This window comes from Mesoplodon bidens (assembly GCF_964165515.1).
Source record: "Mesoplodon bidens genome assembly, chromosome: 6".
In the NCBI taxonomy this organism is placed as follows: Eukaryota; Metazoa; Chordata; class Mammalia; order Artiodactyla; family Ziphiidae; genus Mesoplodon; species Mesoplodon bidens.
In genome coordinates, this window is record NC_138162.1 from 40686280 (window position 1) to 40704203 (window position 17924).

General features: G+C 36.3%; 1 protein-coding gene across 8 annotated transcripts in view; it reads right to left on the reverse strand.

Annotated features, from left to right (window-relative positions):
* Positions 1-17924, reverse strand: part of AOPEP (aminopeptidase O (putative)) — a 378384-nt gene that overhangs the window by 359841 nt on the left and 619 nt on the right. The gene's annotated exons all lie outside the window — the stretch shown is intronic.

Here is a 17924-nt window from a genome sequence, read left to right on the forward strand (position 1 = left end):
GAGAGCCCATGTGCCGCAACTACTGGGCCCACACATTCTGGAGCCTGCACGCCACAACTAGAGAGAAGCTAACGTGCCACAACGAAGAGCCTGCGCACTGCCACGAAAGACCCTGCATGCCACAACGAAGATCCCATGTGCTGCAACTAAGACCCGACACAGCCAATAAATAAATAAATTAAAGTTTAAAAAAAAAAGGATCTAAACATAGTCGTAAAAATAGACATAAAATCACAAGGGAAGAGAGCAAAAGAAGAAAGGAACAACAACAAAACTACAAAAGCAAAGAGAAAACAATTAACAAAATGCCAATAAGCACATACCTATCAATAATTACTTTTGAACACAGAGGCAAAAGTCCTCAACAAAATACTGGCAAACTGACTCTAACAATAAATAAATTTAAAGGATCATATACCATGATCAACTGGGACTTATCCCAGGGATGCAAGGATTTTTCAATATCTGCAAATCAATCAACATGATATACCACATTAACAAATTGAAGAATAAAAACCATGTGATCATCTCAATAGATGCAGAAAAAGCTTTTGATAAAATTCAACATCCATTTATGATAAAACCTCTTCAGAAAGTGGGCACAGAGGGAACAAACCTCAACATAATAAAGGCCATATAGGACAAACCCACAGCTAACATCATACTCAACAGTGAAAAGCTGAAAGCATTTCCTCTAAGACCAGGAACAAGACGAGGATGTCCCCTCTTGCAACTTTTATTCAACATAGTACTGGGGGACTTCCCAGGCAGTCCAATGGTTAAGACTCCATACTTCCAATGCGGCGGACGTGAGTTCAATCCCCGGTCAGGGAACTAAGATCCCACATGCCACGTGGTGCAGCTAAATAAATAAATAAACAAACAAACAACATAGTATTGGAAGTCCTAGCCACGCAGTCAGAAAAGAAAAAGAAATAAAAGTAATCCAAACTGGAAAAGAAGAAGTAAAACTATCACTGTTTTCAGATGACATGATACTATTCATAGAGAATCCTAAGGATACCACCAGAAAACTACTACAGCTAGCTCATCAATGAATTCAGTGAAGTTGCAGGATACAAAACTAATATACAGAAATCTGTTGCATTTCTACACACTAACAAGAAAATATTAGAAAGAGAAATTAAGGAAACAATCCCATTTATGACTGCAACAAAAAGAATAAAATACTTAGTAATAAACCAACCTAATAAGGCAAAAGACCTATACTCTGAAAACTATGAGACACTGATTAAAGAAATTGAAGAGACACAAACAGGTAGAAAGATATATCGTGTTCTTGGATTGGAAGAATCAATATTGTTAAAATGACCATACTATCCAAGGCAATCTACAGACTCACTGCAATCCCTATCAAATTACCAATGGCATTTTTCACAGAACTGGAACAAAAAATTTTTTAATTTGTATGGGAACACAAAAGACCCTGAATAGCCAAAACAATCTTGAGAAAAAAGCACAGAGCTGGAGGAATCAGACTCCCTGACTTCAGACTATGCTACAAAGCTACAGGAATCAAAAAAGAATGGTACTGGCACAAAAAGCAGACATATAGATCAACAGAACAAGACAGAAAGCCCAGAAAGGAACCCACACACTTATGGTCAATTAATCTACAATAAAGGAGGCAAGAATATACAAGGGAATAAAGACAGGCTCTTCAATAAGTGATGCTGGGAAAACTGGACAGCAACATGAAAAAGAATGAAATCAGAACATTCTTTAACACCATACATAAAAATAAACTCAAAATGGATTAAAGACCGAAATGTAAGACTGGATACTATAAAACTCCCAGAGGAAAACATACTCAGAACACTCTTTGACACCCATTGCAGCAATATTTTGGGGGAACCATCTCCTAGAGTAATGGAAATAAAAACAAAAATAAACAAATGGGACTTAATTAAACTAAAGAACACCAGTCAGATGGCCATCAATAAAAAGTCCGGAGAGGGTGTAGAGAAAAAGGAATCCTCCTACACTGTTGGTGGGAATATAAATTGGTATAACCACTATGGAAAACAGTATGGAGGTTCCTTAAAAAACTAAAAATAGAATTACCATATGATCCTGCAATCCCACTCCTGGGCATATATCCAAAGAAAACTCTAATTTGAAAAGATACATGCACCCCAATATGTATAGTTCATAGCAGCACTATTTACAATAGCCAAGACATGGAAGCAACCTAAATGTCCATCAACAGATGAATGGATAAAGAAGATGTGATATAGATAGATAGATAGATAGATAGATAGATAGATATAGATATAGATATAGATATAGATATAGATAGATATAGTGGAATATTAGTCATAAAAAAGAATCACTTTGCTGTACACTTGAAACTAACACAACATTGTAAATTAACTATACTTCAATAAAATAAATAAATAAAAATAAAATTACTTAAAATGCAACTGGGCTAAATATTCCAATCAAAAGGTCAAGGCTTTTTTTTTTTTTTTTTTTTTTTGCATTACTCGGGCCTCTCACTGCTGTGGCCTCTCCCATTGCAGAGCATAGGTTCCGGACGCACAGCCTCAGCGGCCATGGCTCACGGGCCCAGCCTCTCCGCAGCATGTGGGATCTTCCCGGACCTGGGCACAAACCCGTGTCCCCTGCATCAGCAGGCGGACTCTCAACCACTGTGCCACCAGGGTAGCCCAAGGTCAAGGTTTTTAATGTCACCTACTTATTTCCTAGTTTGCAATGACAATACTTGTGATATAATAACAAAAACTAGGTCAGCTTGTATCTGTTGATAATATATATAATTTTTAATGCTTTGTAAAAGAGATACGAGTTAGTACCCATTCTTGATGAATAATGCAGGGTAAGTTCATTAAGATAAGGCCAAAAAATAAGTTCCTCTGAAGTCTGGATTAATCAAACATAGAAAAAAGCATATTTATAGGCGTATCCTACTAGTAGTTTATGTCCTGCTTACTAAGTCCATTGTAATTACCTGTCAATCAAGATTGTACATACATAATTATATGTTCCAAATAAATATGAAATAATAAAGAGCAGGTGGGAGAAGGCAGGGGAAAAGAATACTTCTAAGAGGTTGTAAGATTTAATGATAAGTTGACATTACTTCAGCCAATGACTGAGATGCCCAAACACAAAAGAAATGTTCTGAAATTAGGTCACATAGCACAGAACCAGGGCCTTTTGCAAAGCAGAATACTTAAAGGTAAAGGATCACAAAATCAGATCAGGAAGTATTGAAAAAGAAACAAAAAACAACTACTCACCTAGAAAAACACTGCAAGAAAACCAAACTGGATGAATTCCATGACTTTTTAAAACACTGCAGGAGGGAAGTACAAGTTCAGGGAATTGACAGTGTTAGAAGAAGAGCTGAGTAACACTTACTGGATAGAGTAAGAAAACAAACATCCAGAAAGTCTTAGTTCTTGTCTTATTTCAGAATCTCTTAGGATGGCCCATGACTGCTTTTGCAACTTGCTCTGGCTACTTTCTCTCTCGCCCAAAATTACCTACTCAGTGCCAACAACCTTCGTGCACTCCACTCAGCAAACCAATGGTCCGTTCTTGACATTTTTATTACTTGGAATAGATCTACATCTAAAATATGTAATTTCCAAAATAAAATAAAATATGTAATTTCCATAATCTAATCTCAGAACACGACCTCCTATTCTCCCCACTCTTTCTCTGGCTTACTTGCCAACTCTTTTACTTATTGCATTGAGACCCCAGTCCCTCACCCTTCCTCTTATCTCCAACCCATCTGCTTCTTCTGACTCTAAGGCAGTGGTTCCAATCAGAAGTGATTTTGCCCCTCAGAGGGCAGTTGACAACGTCTGGAGACATTTTTTATTGTTACAACTGGAGGGGGCTGTTACTGGCATCTAGTATGTAGAGGCCAGCGATGTTAAACACCCTACAATGCATAGGACAGCCCCTACAAAAGAAAATTATAAATGTTTCTAAAGTTGAGAATACCTGCTCTATGGTCCTCTTTAGATAATGTGGTCCATTTCTTCAATCACTCTTAGAACATTTTAACCTAAATTCTCTTGCCCTTTCATCCTTCTGACACACCTGTTCTATAAAACATAACTCTCAACCAATTGAATCATCCCAATTTTCTACTTCTAAACTTGGTGTACAGAGCTCAACAAAAGCAAAACAAACAAATAAATATCACATAATCACAAAAATAGCTGACAGTACATATTCAGATTCCAACCTCAGCAAAACCCTCAGCATAATCAGGCAGGCAACTCTTCTTGTCTCTTGCTAGTCACCCCCTTGACTCCTATCTTTTTCCCTCAGTGACTATTCTAAACACTACCTGTCCCCTCAAACCCCCACTCTCCCCCAAATCAAACACTCAATGTCAGCAACTTTAGATGCTTCACAAAAGACACTTTGCTACCACTAGACAAGAACTTCCACATATTCGTTCCCCATCCTATGGGAGAATTTTTTACATCTATCCCCACCTTTCTCCCTAGGAGAAAGGAAGAAGTGTCCCTCCTGTCCCAGCAAACTCTGATCGTGGCCTACACTCTGGATATCATCTCTTGCTGGTCTCCTCCTGGACCCTGCTTCATCAATTATCCAACCCCCTAAATCATCTACCTCAACTTCTTCCTCTTTCCCAGCCCTTTTTTTTAGGAGAAAAAAAGTACAAATGAACGAATGAAAAAAAAACCCTTTCCTTCCACATCTCTCTCATCATAGCAAAATTCCTTAAAAGAACTGCCTTCACTCTGTTCTCATTACTCCATCTCCCTGCTCACATCCCTACTATGCCACCAAGACTCCACAGTGGAGGCAAATGACTTCCTAGTTATCAACTTTGGTGGGTTCTTTCAGCCCTTAATTTTGGAGCATTAACACAAATTACCATGCCTTCCTTAAAATTTTCTCCTCTTTTGGTGCTTGCAATACTATTCTCTCCTCCATACATACCTCTATGGCCTTTCCTTCTCCCACCTCTTAGATGTCGGTGTGTCCTGTAGTTCTAGCTTCAATCTTTCTCACTTGTTTGTGCAATCCATGCTCTAGTCACTTCAAATCATACATCTGGCCCTGATTTCTTCTAAGTTTTCCTAGTGAATGACATCACCATTTATCCAGTTACCCACAGTAGAATCCTAGGGATCATCCTAGATTTCTTACTCTCACCTACACATAAACAATTGCAAAGTCCTATCAATTTAATCTAAGTATCTCTTGGATCCATCACATTCATTCTCTCTGCAACCTAATTCAGATCATTATCTCTCACCCAGACACATTATTCCAAGAAGAATCATAATTAAGCGTATACAGGTAAAAAACTTGGAAGTCCCTTCTTACCAGTAAGAATGCTACACAAATACAATGAGGTATGATTCAAAAGGACACAGAACACTGGTACTCTTTTTTTTTTAAATGGATTCTAATACTGTATAAATACAGGCAAATCATCTCATCTCAAGCTTTAGAAGGGTAAAAGAGATAAATCTAAGGACCTCTGAACCTTTAACATTCATTCTATAATTCTATTTCTACCAGACATTACTCAGAGAGTTCCTACCTCCAAATATGCACCATACTTGCTACATATGCAAGATATTATTGGTGCCAAAAGAAACAGGCTGATATGTCCCCTTTGCTGCCAAAATATAGCCAGCATATCCTGATTACCATCAGTTTCAAAAAACTAAACCTTCAATTACAAGTGTCAAAGAAATAAAATGTAAGCAAAAGAAAAAGCCAAGAAAAAAGTGTAATGAAGCTGACTATATATATAGAAAAATGCTATTTCAAAATAATTTCTTCAGGAATCAAGCAACATAGAATAATGAGTTAGATATAAAATGAGTGCACTATAAACCACTGTGACAGTCAGTAACAACATTATGAACAGAAAGCTTTTTCTACCCACAAAACAGTAGTGTGGGAATTGTACAATATCCAAAGTCAAACACCAACACAATATATATGCAACATGAGATCATAAAAAGTTTTAGGATCTACCTTTCAAAGACAAGGAGATAATACAAACTAAGCTGTGAAAATGCAGTCTGAATCCCATTAAAATGCTGTCACCCCACTCAAATGAGAAGCACCTGTTACTCTTTTGACAGTTTGGGTTCAGTTGCTCTTCCGTTGCCTACTAAGCTCAGAAGTAATGTTCTGTTTTGAAGATCATACAGAAGAAGAGGGTAGAGAAAGAGTGTGTTAGATAAAACAATTTACATTGTAAAGTTGATAATGACCTAATGGTTGGTCAACTCAAAATTTAGGATAAATCAACTCTAGAGCCACATAGACTGGGTAAACTCAAAATGTCACCACCTACCAGCCTCGTAATCTTAAAAATTCATTTAATTTCTCTGTGCCTCAGTTTCTTCATCTGTAAAACAGAACAATGATAGTACCTACTTCATAGGTAAAGTGCTTGGAACAATGTCTAGCATACTGTAAATGCTATAGAAATATTGGGTAAAGTTATCATTATTATTATTTTCCTTCCTATTTTTTGACTAAATATTAGGTGAGAAGAAAAACAACACTATAATGTATGCTCAAGCTCCAGTTTAACACTGTTACCAGGTATTTTGTTCACAGTTCAATAACAATGTCATTTCAGTCAGTTGATATCTCCAATCCTGATCCTCTAGGCACTCACAGCCAAATCAAATCACCGAGTGTTAAGTTCATACCACATGAAATGAGAAGTATAAACAGGCATAATTCACACACACACACACACACACACACACACACAAAATGAGACACATAATTAACTGAACAGAATAGAGAACCTAGGAATAAACCTATGCATGTATGGTCAATCAACTTATGACAAAGGAGCCAAGAATATACAATGAGGAAAGGACAATCTCTTCAATAAATGGTGTTGGGAAAGTTGGACAGCCACATACAAAAGAATGAAACTGGACCACTATCTTACATCACATACAAAATCAACTCAAAACAGATTAAAGACTTGAATTAAGTCCTGAAACCATAAAACTCCTAGAAGAAAATATAGGTGGTAAGTTCCTTGATATCAGTCTTTGCAATGAGTTTTTGCATCTGATACCAAAAGCAAAAGCAACAAAAGCAAAAATAAAGTGGGACTACAACAAACTAAAGTTTCTGCAGAGTGAAGGAAACCATAAACAAAATGAAAAGGCAACCTACTGAGTGGGAGAAAATAATTGCAAATCATATATCTGATAAAGGGCTGATATCCAAAATATATAAAGAATTCATACAACTCAATAACAACAACAAAATCCAATTAAAAAATGGGCAGAGTATCTGAATACCCATTTATCTAAAAAAGACGTACACACGGCCAACAGGTACATGAAAAGGTGCTCGACATCACTAATTATCAGGGAAATGCAAATCAAAACCACAATGAGAAAAAAAAAAAAAAAAAAAAAAAAAAAAAAAAAAAACCACAATGAGATATCACCTCACACCTGTTAGAATGCTTATTTTCAAAAAGACTAAAAATAACAAGTGTTGGCAAGGATGTAGTGAAAAGGGAACCCTTGTATACTGTTGGTGGGAATGTAAATTGGTGCAGCCACTATGGAAAACAGTAGAGAGGTTCCTCAAAAAATTAAAAATAAAACTACCATATGATCCAGCTATTCCATTTCTGGGTATTTACCCAAATAAAACAAAAACACTAACTCAAAAAGATATATGCACCCCATGTTCACTGCAGCATTATTTACAAAAGCCAAGATAAGGAAACAGCCTAAGTGTTCATCCATGAACAAATAGATAAAGTGTGGTATATACACACAACAGAATATTATTCAGACATAAAAAAGAATGAAGTCCTGCCATTTGTGACAACATGGATTAACCACAAGGGCATTGTGCTAAGTGAAATAAGGCAGAGAGAAAAAAAATAAATACCATATGTTCTCTTAAATGTGGAATCAATCAATCAATCAATAACCAGGCTCACAGATACAGAGGACAGATGGGTGGTTGCCAGTGGCAAGAGGTGGGAGGTGGGAGAAATTGGTGAATTGTTTTTGTTTTTTTAGTATGTATGGTCAATTAACTTATGACAAAGGAGCCAAGAATATACGATGAGGAGAGGACAATCTCTTCAATAAATGGAGTTGGGAAAATTGCACAGCCACATACAAAAGAATGAAACTGGACCACTATCTTACATCATAAACAAAATCAACTCAAAACAGATTAAAGACTTGAATTCAAATCAAATTCATTTTTTAAATTTTATTTTAAAATCAATTTATTTTTTTAATAAATTAAAAAAACAGAAAATTTAAAAAATTTTTAAATAAGTAAAATTAAATATGCATCAAAAGTACAGCATATGGTAGATAATACAATGAAATATTATTCAGCCATAAAAGGAATGAAATTCTGATACATGCTACAACTTGGATGAACCTTGCAAATATACCAATTGAACTAAACCAGACACAAAGGATAAATGGTGTCTGATTCCACCCACATGAGGAACCTACAACAGGCAAATTCATAGAGACAAAAAGTAGAATAGAGGTTAACAGGGGCTGGGGCAGGACGGTACAGGGAGTAAGAGGAATGAGGAGTTGTTGTTTAATGGGTACAGAGTTTCTGTTTAGGAAGATAAAAAAATTCTGAAAATGGATAGTAGTGATAATTAAATAACACTGTGAATGTGCTTAATGCCAATGAGCTGTACACATAAAAATACTCAATTTTATATTATGTAAATACATTTTACCATCTTAGAAAAACTTTTTAAAACTATAGCCTATATTTTCAACAAGAAGTATTAACATGATTATCAGCCTTAATAGTATTAAAATAAAGGATAGATCATTTATTCTCAAGTTCCTAACTAGGGACATCAAAGGAGTCAATATCAACTCTTAGCTGGTCTTGGATTAGAGTACACATCTGAAAATGGGTATATACCTTGCAAATTTCATATGGAACATTATTTCACCTTGTTGATAGAGTCAATTTGTTTTTTACTTCCATGAGGGAGATAGAAGGAAAGAGAACTATACTGAGGAGATAACGTTATATGAGGCCAATGCATAATCGTGGTTTTATAAGGAAGTACTTATCCATAAAGAAGCAAGATAACATGAGTGCAATAGTATACCTGCCCAAGGCACCGTAAAGGGTTGTGTAAACCAACTGACATTCAATTCAAATGTAGAGAGGGTTCCCATGTATTGGTAAAACATAATTTAAAACACTGAAATATCCCCCAAAATTCAAACAGACGTTGAAAGTCCATTATTTTAATACATATAATAAAGGGAAATATTTGAAAGCTCTACTCCAAACACTCTAAGAAAAAGGCATATTGCATTACAAAGACACAATGAAAGTGAATTTAATAAATTAACATACGGGTAGAAGAACTGAGCCTCTGGCCAACAGCCAGCCAGAAACTGAAACCTGCCAACAACATGAAACTGAAACCTGCTAACAACATGAGTGAGCTTGGAAGCAGATTTTTCAGCCCCAACTGGGCTTGAGATTTCTGCAAGCCCAGACTTCAATTTGTCTACGCTTCCTAAGAGACCATGAACTACTCAGGGCCTTGGTGCTCCAGCCGGGTGACAGATCTGTGCCTCTGAGGTGGTACAGCCGAGTTCAGGACATTGGTCCACCAGAGACCTCCTGGCTCCATATAATATCAAACGGCAAAAGCTCTCCCAGAGATCTCCATCTCAACGCTAAGACCCAGCTCCAAACAATGACCAGCAAGCTACAGTGCTGGACACCCTATGCGAAACAACTAGCAAGACAGGAACACAACACCACCCATTAGCATAGAGGCTGCTTAAAATCATAATAAGGTCACAGACACCCCAAAACACACCACCGGACACAGTCCTGCCCACAAGAAAGACAAGTTCCAGCCTCATGCTCCAGAACACAGGCACTGGTCCCCCCCACCAGGAAGCCTACACAACCCAATGAACCAACCTTACCACTGAGGGCAGACACCAAAAACAACGGGAACTACAAACCTGCAGCCTGCAAAAAGGAGACACCAAACACAGTAAGTTAGGCCAAATGAGAAGACAGAGAAACACACAGCAGATGAAAGAGCAAGGTAAAATCCCTGCAGACCAAACAAATGAAGAGGAAATAGGCAGTATACCTGAAAAAGAATTCGGAGTAATGATAGTAAAGATGATGCAAAATCCCGGAAATAGAATGGAAAAAATACAAGAAACGTTTAACAAGGACCTAGAAGAACGAAAGAGCAAACAAACAATGATGAACAACACAATAAATGAAATTAAAAATTCTCTAGAAGGAATCAATAGCAGAATAACTGAGGCAGAAGAAGAGATAAGTGACCTGGAAGATAAAATAATGGAAATAAGCACTGCAGAGCAGAATAAAGAAAAAAGAATGAAAATAATTGAGGACAGTCTCAGAGACCTCTAGGACAACATTAAACGCACCAACATTCAAATTATAGGGGTCCCAGAAGAAGAAGAGAAAAACAAAGGGACTGAGGAAATATTTGAAGAGATTATACTTGAAAACTTCCCTAATATGGGAAAGGAATTAGTTAATCAAGTCCAGGAAGCACAGATAGTCCCATACAGGATAAATCCAAGGAGAATCACGCCAAGACACATATTAATCAAACGATCAAAAATTAAATACAAAGAAAAAATATTAAAAGCAGCAAGGGAAAAGCCGCTATTAACATATGAGGGAATCCCCAAAAGGTTAACAGCTGATCTTTCAGCAGAAACTCTGCAAGCCAGAGGGAGTAGCAGGACATACTTAAAGTGATGAAGATTACTCTACCCAGCAAGGATCTCATTCAGATTCGAGGAGAAATTAAAACATTTACAGACAAGCAAAAGCTAAAAGAATTCAGCACCACCAAACCAGCTTTACAACAAATGCTGAAGGAACTTCTCTAGGCAGGAAACACAAGAGAAAGAAAAGACCTACAATAACAAACCCAAAACAATTAAGAAAATGGTAATAGGAACATACATATCTCTAACTACCTTACATGTAAATGGATTAAATGCTCCAACCAAAAGACACAGACTGGCTGAATGGATACAATAACAAGACCCGTATATATGCTGTCTACAAGAGACCCACTTCAGACCTAGGGACACATACGGACTGAAAGTGAGAGAATGGAAAAAGATATTCCATGCAAATGGAAGTCAAAAAAAGCTGGAGTAGCAATTTTCATAACAGACAAAATAGACTTAATATAAAAACTATTACAAGAGACAAAGAAGGATACTACATAATAATCAAGGGATCAATCCAAGAAGATATAACAATTATATTTATGCACCCAACACAGGAGCACCTCAATACATAAGGCAAATGCTAACAGCCATAAAAGGGGAAATCGACAGTAACACAATAATAGTAGGGGACTTTAACACTCCACTTTCACCAGTGGGCAGATCATCCAAAATGAAAATAAATAAGGAGACATAAGTTTTAAATGATACATTAAACAAGACAGACTTAATTGATATTTACAGGACATTCCATTCAGCAAAAACAAAATACACTTTCTTCTCAAGTGCTCATGGAACATTCTCCAGGATAGATCACCCTGGGCCACAAATCAAGCCTTGGTAAACTTAAGAAAACTGAAATCATATCAAGTATCTTTTCCGACCACAGCACTATAAGACTAGATATGAATTACAGGAAAAAATCTGTAAAAAATACAAATACATGGAGGCTAAACAATACACTACTTAATAACCAAGAGATCACTGAAGAAATCAAAGAGGAAATCAAAAAATATCTAGAAACAAATGACAATGAAAACACGGATGACCCAAAACTTACGGAATGCAGCAAAAGCGGTGCTAAGAGGGAAGTTTGTAGCAATACAACCCTACCTCAAGAAACAAGAAACACCTCAAAAAAACAACCTAACCTTACAGCTAAAGCAATTAGAGAAAGAAGAACAAAAAAAAAACCCCCAAAGTTAGAAGAAGGAAAGAAATCATAAAGAGCAGATCAGAAATAAATGAAAAAGAAATGAAGGAAACGATAGCAAAAATCAATAAAACTAAAAGCTGGTTCTTTGAGAAGATAAACAAAATTGATAAACCATTAGCCAGACTCATCAAGAAAAACAGGGAGAAGACTCAAATCAATAGAATTAGAAATGAAAAAGGAGCAATAACAACTGACACTGCAGAAATACAAAGAATCATGAGAGATTACTACAAGCAACCATATGCCAATAAAATGGACAACCTGGAAGAAATGGACAAATTCTTAGAAAAGCACAACCTCCTGAGACTGAACAAGGAAGAAACAGAAAATATAAACAGACCAATCACAAGCACTGAAATTGAGACTGTGATTAACAGTCTTCCAACAAACAAAAGCCCAGGACTAGATGGCTTCACAGGCACATTCTATCAAACATCTAGAGAAGAGCTAACACCTATCCTTCTCAAACTCTTGCAAAATATAGCACAGGGAGGAACACTCCCAAACTCATTCTACAAGGCCACCATCACCCTGATACCAAAACCAGACAAAGATGCCACAAAGAAAGAAAACTACAGGCCAATATCACTGATGAACATAGATGCAAAATCCTCAACAAAATACTAGCAAACAGAATCCAACAGCACATTAAAATGATCATACACCATGATCAAGTGGGGTTTATCCCAGGAACGCAAGGATTCTTCAATATATGCAAATCAATCAATGTGATACACCATATTAACAAACTGAAGGAGAAAAACCATATGACCATCTCAATAGATGCAGAAAAAGCTTTCAACAAAATTCAACACTGATTTATGATAAAAACCCTGCAGAAAGTAGGCATAGAGGGAAATTATCTCAACATAATAAAGGCCATATATGACAAACCCACAGCCAACAACTTTCTCAATGGTGAAAAACTGAAACCATTTCCACTAAGATCAGGAACAAGACAAGGCTGCCCACTCTCACCACTATTATTCAACACAGTTTTGGAAGTTTTAGCCACAGCAATCAGAGAAGAAGAAGAAATAAAAGGAATCCAAACTGGGAAAAAAGAAGTAAAGCTGTCACTGTTTGCAGATGACAGGATACTATACACAGAGAATCCTAAAGACACTACCAGAAAATTACTAGATCTAATCAATGAATTTGGTAAAGTAGCAGGATACAAAATTAATGCACAGAAATCTCTTGCATTCCTATACACTAATGATGGAAAACCTGAAAGAGAAATTAAGGAAACATTCCCATTTACCGCTGCAACAAAAAGAAGAAAATACCTAGGAATAAACCTACCTAAGGAGACAAAAGACCTGTATGCAGAAAACTATAAGACACTGATGAAAGAAATTAAAGATGATACCAACAGATGGAGAGACATACCATGTTCTTGGATTGGAAGAATCAACATTGTGAAAATGACTATACTACCCAAAGTAATCTACAGATTCAGTGCAATCCCAATCAAACTACCAATGGCATTTTTCACAGAACTAGAACAAAAAATTTCACAATTTGGATGGAAATACAAAAGACCCCGAATAGCCAAAGCAATCTTGAGAATGAAAAATGGAGCTGGAGGAATCAGGCTCTCTGACTTCAGACTATATTACAAAGCTACAGTAATCATGACAGTATGGTACTGGCACAAAAACAGAAATATAGATCAATGGAACAGGATTGAAAGCCCAAAGATACACCCATGCACATATGGTCACCTTATTTTTGATAAAGGAGGCAAGAATATACAGTGGAGAAAAGACAGCCTCTTCAATAAGTGGTGCTGGGAAAACTGGACAGCTACATGTAAAAGAATGAAATTAGAACACTCCCTAACACCATACACAAAAATAAACTCAAACTGGATTAAAGACCTAAATGTAAGGTTAGACACTATCAAACTCTTAGAGGAAAACATAGGCAGAACACTCTATGACATAAATCACAGCAAGATCCTTTTTGACCCACCTCCTAGAGAAATGGAAATAAAAACAAAAATAAACAAATGGAACCTAATGAAACTTAAAAGCTTTTGCACAGCAAAGGAAACAAGATGAAATGACAACCCTCAGAATGGGAGAAAATATTTGCAAATGAAGCAACTGACAAAGGACTAATCTCCAAAATTTACAAGCAGCTCATGAAGCTCAATATCAAAAAAACAAACAACCCAATCCAAAAATGGGCAGAAGACCTAAATAGACATTTCTCCAAAGAAGATATACAGATAGCCAACAAACACATCAAAGAATGCTCAACATCATCAATCATTAGAGAAATGCAAATCAAAAGTACAATGAGGTATCACCTCACAGCAGTCAGAATGGCCATCATCAAAAAATATACAAACATAAATTCTGGACAGGGTGTGGAGAAAAGGGAACCCTCTTGCAATGTTGGTGGCAATGTAAATTGATACAGCCACTATGGAGAACAGTATGGAGGTTCCTTAAAAAGTAAAAACAGAACTACCATATGACCCAGCAATCCCACTACTGGGCATATACCCTGAGAAAACCATAATTCAAAAAGAGTCATGTACCACAATGTTCACTGCAGCACTATTTACAATAGCCAGGACATGGAAGCAACCTAAGTGTCCATCAACAAATGAATGGATAAAGAAGATGTGGCACATATATACAATGGAATATTACTCAGCCATAAAAAGAAATGAAATTGAGTTATTTTTAGTCAGGTGGATGGACCTACGGTCTGTCATACAGAGTGAAGTAAGTCAGAAAGAGAAGAACAAATACCACATGCTAACACACATATATCGAATCTAAAAAGGAAAAACAAAGGTTCTGAAGAACCTAGAGGCAGGACAGGAATAAAGACACAGACGTAGAGAATGGACTTGAGGACACAGGGAGGGGGAAGGGTAAGCTGGGACAAAGTGAGAGAGTGGCATGGACATATATACACTACCAAATATAAGACAGATAGCTAGTGGGAAGCAGCCACATAGCACAGGGAGATCAGCTCAGTGCTTTGTGACCACCTAGAGGGGTGGGATAGGGAGGGTGGGAGGGAGATGCAAGATGGAGAAGATATGGGGATATATGTATGTGTATAGCTGATTCACTTTGTTATAAAGCAGAAACTAACACACCATTGTAAAGCAATTATATTCTAATAAAGATGTTAAAAAGTAAGAAAATAAAAAATAAAGCAGAGATCAGCAAACTAGAAATAAATAAATTAATTAATTAACATACAGTTTAGGATACAGGATTCTAGTTAGTATAATTTAATTTTCTTATAATTACCACATATCAAATACTATTCAAAGAATAACAATTTTCATAGAGAAATGCAAATCAAAACTACAGTGAGATATCACCTCACACCAGTCAGAATAGCCATCATTAAATTGTCTACAAATAATAAATGCTGGAGAGGGTGTGGAGAAAAAGGAACCCTCCTACCCTGTTGGTGGGAATATAAATTGGTGCAGCCACTATAGAGAACAGTATGGAGGTTCCCTAAAAAACTAAAAATAGAATTACCATATGATCCTGCAATCCCACTCCTGGGCATATATTCAGAAAAGACAAAAACTCTAATTGAAAAAGATATATGCACCCCAACATTCACAGCAGCACTATTTACAATAGCCAAGGTATGGAAGCGAACTAAAGGTCCATCAAGAGACGAATGGATAAAGAAGATGTGGTATATATGTACAATGGAATATTACTCAGTCATAAAAAAGAATGAAATAATGCCATGTGCAGCAATATGGATGGCAATACGGATGGACCTAGAGATTACCATACTAAGTGAAGTAGGTCAGACAGAGAAAGACAAATACCATATGATATCACTTACATGTGGAATCTAAAAAAAATGATACAAATAAACTTATTTACAAAACAGAAATAGACTCATAGACACAGAAAACAAACTTATGGTTACCAAAGTCGAAAGAGGCAGGAGGGATAAATTAGGAATTTGGGATTAACAGATACATACTACTACATATAAAATAGATTAACAACAAGGACCTACTGCATAGCACAGGGAACTGTATTCAATGTTTTGTAATAATTATAATGGAAAAGAATATATATATATGTATGTATAACTGAATCACTTTGCTGTACACTTGAAAATAACAGAACATTGTACATCAACTATACGTCAATTAAAAACATAAAAATAAATTAGAAAAACTTTTTTCAAAGAACTAGAATACAATATTCAAAGAACGAAAAGCCAAAACCAGACTAATAAAAATATTAGAAACATTTACATGGCTCTTAGTATATGCCCGGTTTGTTATAACCTCTTTACATATACTACTAACTCACATTACCCTCACAACAACCTCAGACAACAAGTATTCTTATTATTCCCATATTACAAATGAGAAAACTGAGGTGTAGAGGGGTCAACCATGTTGTCTGGGCTCACTGTCCTACTAGTAAGTGGCAGAGCAAGGACTGGAATCCTGCAAGTGTGCTTTCCCGGTCCTTAATTTTAATTGCTATGGTTTACAATCTCTTGGTGATATTAAGGAGTAGACTACATAAAGTCTAGGAAAACTCAAAATGCAAAGCAGTTTGGGGGCCAAATATAACAAAAGTTCTGAGGAAATCACCAAATCACAACACAACAATAAATGAGATTCATAATGACTGCTCTGAGACATAAGGGAAAGTTAAAATATGTTCAGTATACTTACTGTTTTAGAAGGCAAAGAGTTATTTAGTGCATTTAAATTTTCTCCATCCAAAACTGTCAATATGATTTTCATTTCTAAAGGGGTAAAACTTTCAACTGTCCAAAATTACTCATTCCCTGAGAGTTCCAAACAGAAAGTTACTGAGCAATCTTATTTGCCAATTATCTCATTCTCAATGAAAAATATGGTATGTGTGTGGTGTGTGTGTGTGTGTGGTGTGTGTGTGTAGGGGAATCATAAATAAATTAAGGTTCCCAGGTGTTTTGATTCTAGGTATATAAGAACTTAATACTAAAGATATTAGAAAGTGTCAAATCATTTGGATAGATGAGTGAATAAACTCATAGAATTGTGTCATTATTGTAAAAAGCCTAGAATCTTATCACTCATAGTGAGTTATAAGAAAAAAAAAGTAGAGGCTTTCAACTCATACATAGAACTGAACTTCAAGCTTGTCTCCACCAGTATAGTTACTATGAATTTTTGGCAAGTTAATTTCACATACCTGAGCCAAAGTTTCCTTCTCTGTAAGTTGAGGATACTAATTCCTAACTCACAAGGCTCTTGTGTGAGCTAAGGAAAAAACACATGGAAAGGTGCTGAACACAGTTCCTGGGATATAGCAGATGGTCAACAAACAGAGACTACTATTATTCCCTAACCTTTTTCTACTTTGTCCCCCAAATGTAAGAGCCTAATCTTACCAGTTAGCAAGTCATTCATAGGCTTCTCAGAATTACAGTAAGTACAGTACCATATGCCCTATTCAAAAATGGAGCATATTAAAGTACAAGAAAATACAAAACCAAATCATCAAATGAGACAAAAAACGTCGGAATCCTGTATCTCCACCCATATCTTTTCTGGTTGGTTTTGTAATAACCCGCATTCCTTTATCAACAATACGAATCCTATCATTTTTTGGCGGTCTAATTCCTAGTTGGGTACTGTTGCTTATTTATTTTGACAGCTACCTTTGCGAGGATAATTGTAATCATTGCTTGAAAACAAAAAAGAAATACAGGACAGGAGCATTTTAATGAAATGCTGTAACTGTTTCATCTATCTCGACGGTTGACTGGATGCCATGTGGATCATTTATTATAGCAATAAATTTTCACATTACTGCGCCACCCCGTTACCCAACAAACACATGCCTTAATGAGCAAAACTCCAGACTGACAGTGAACGAATGCTCTTTAGGGACACAATA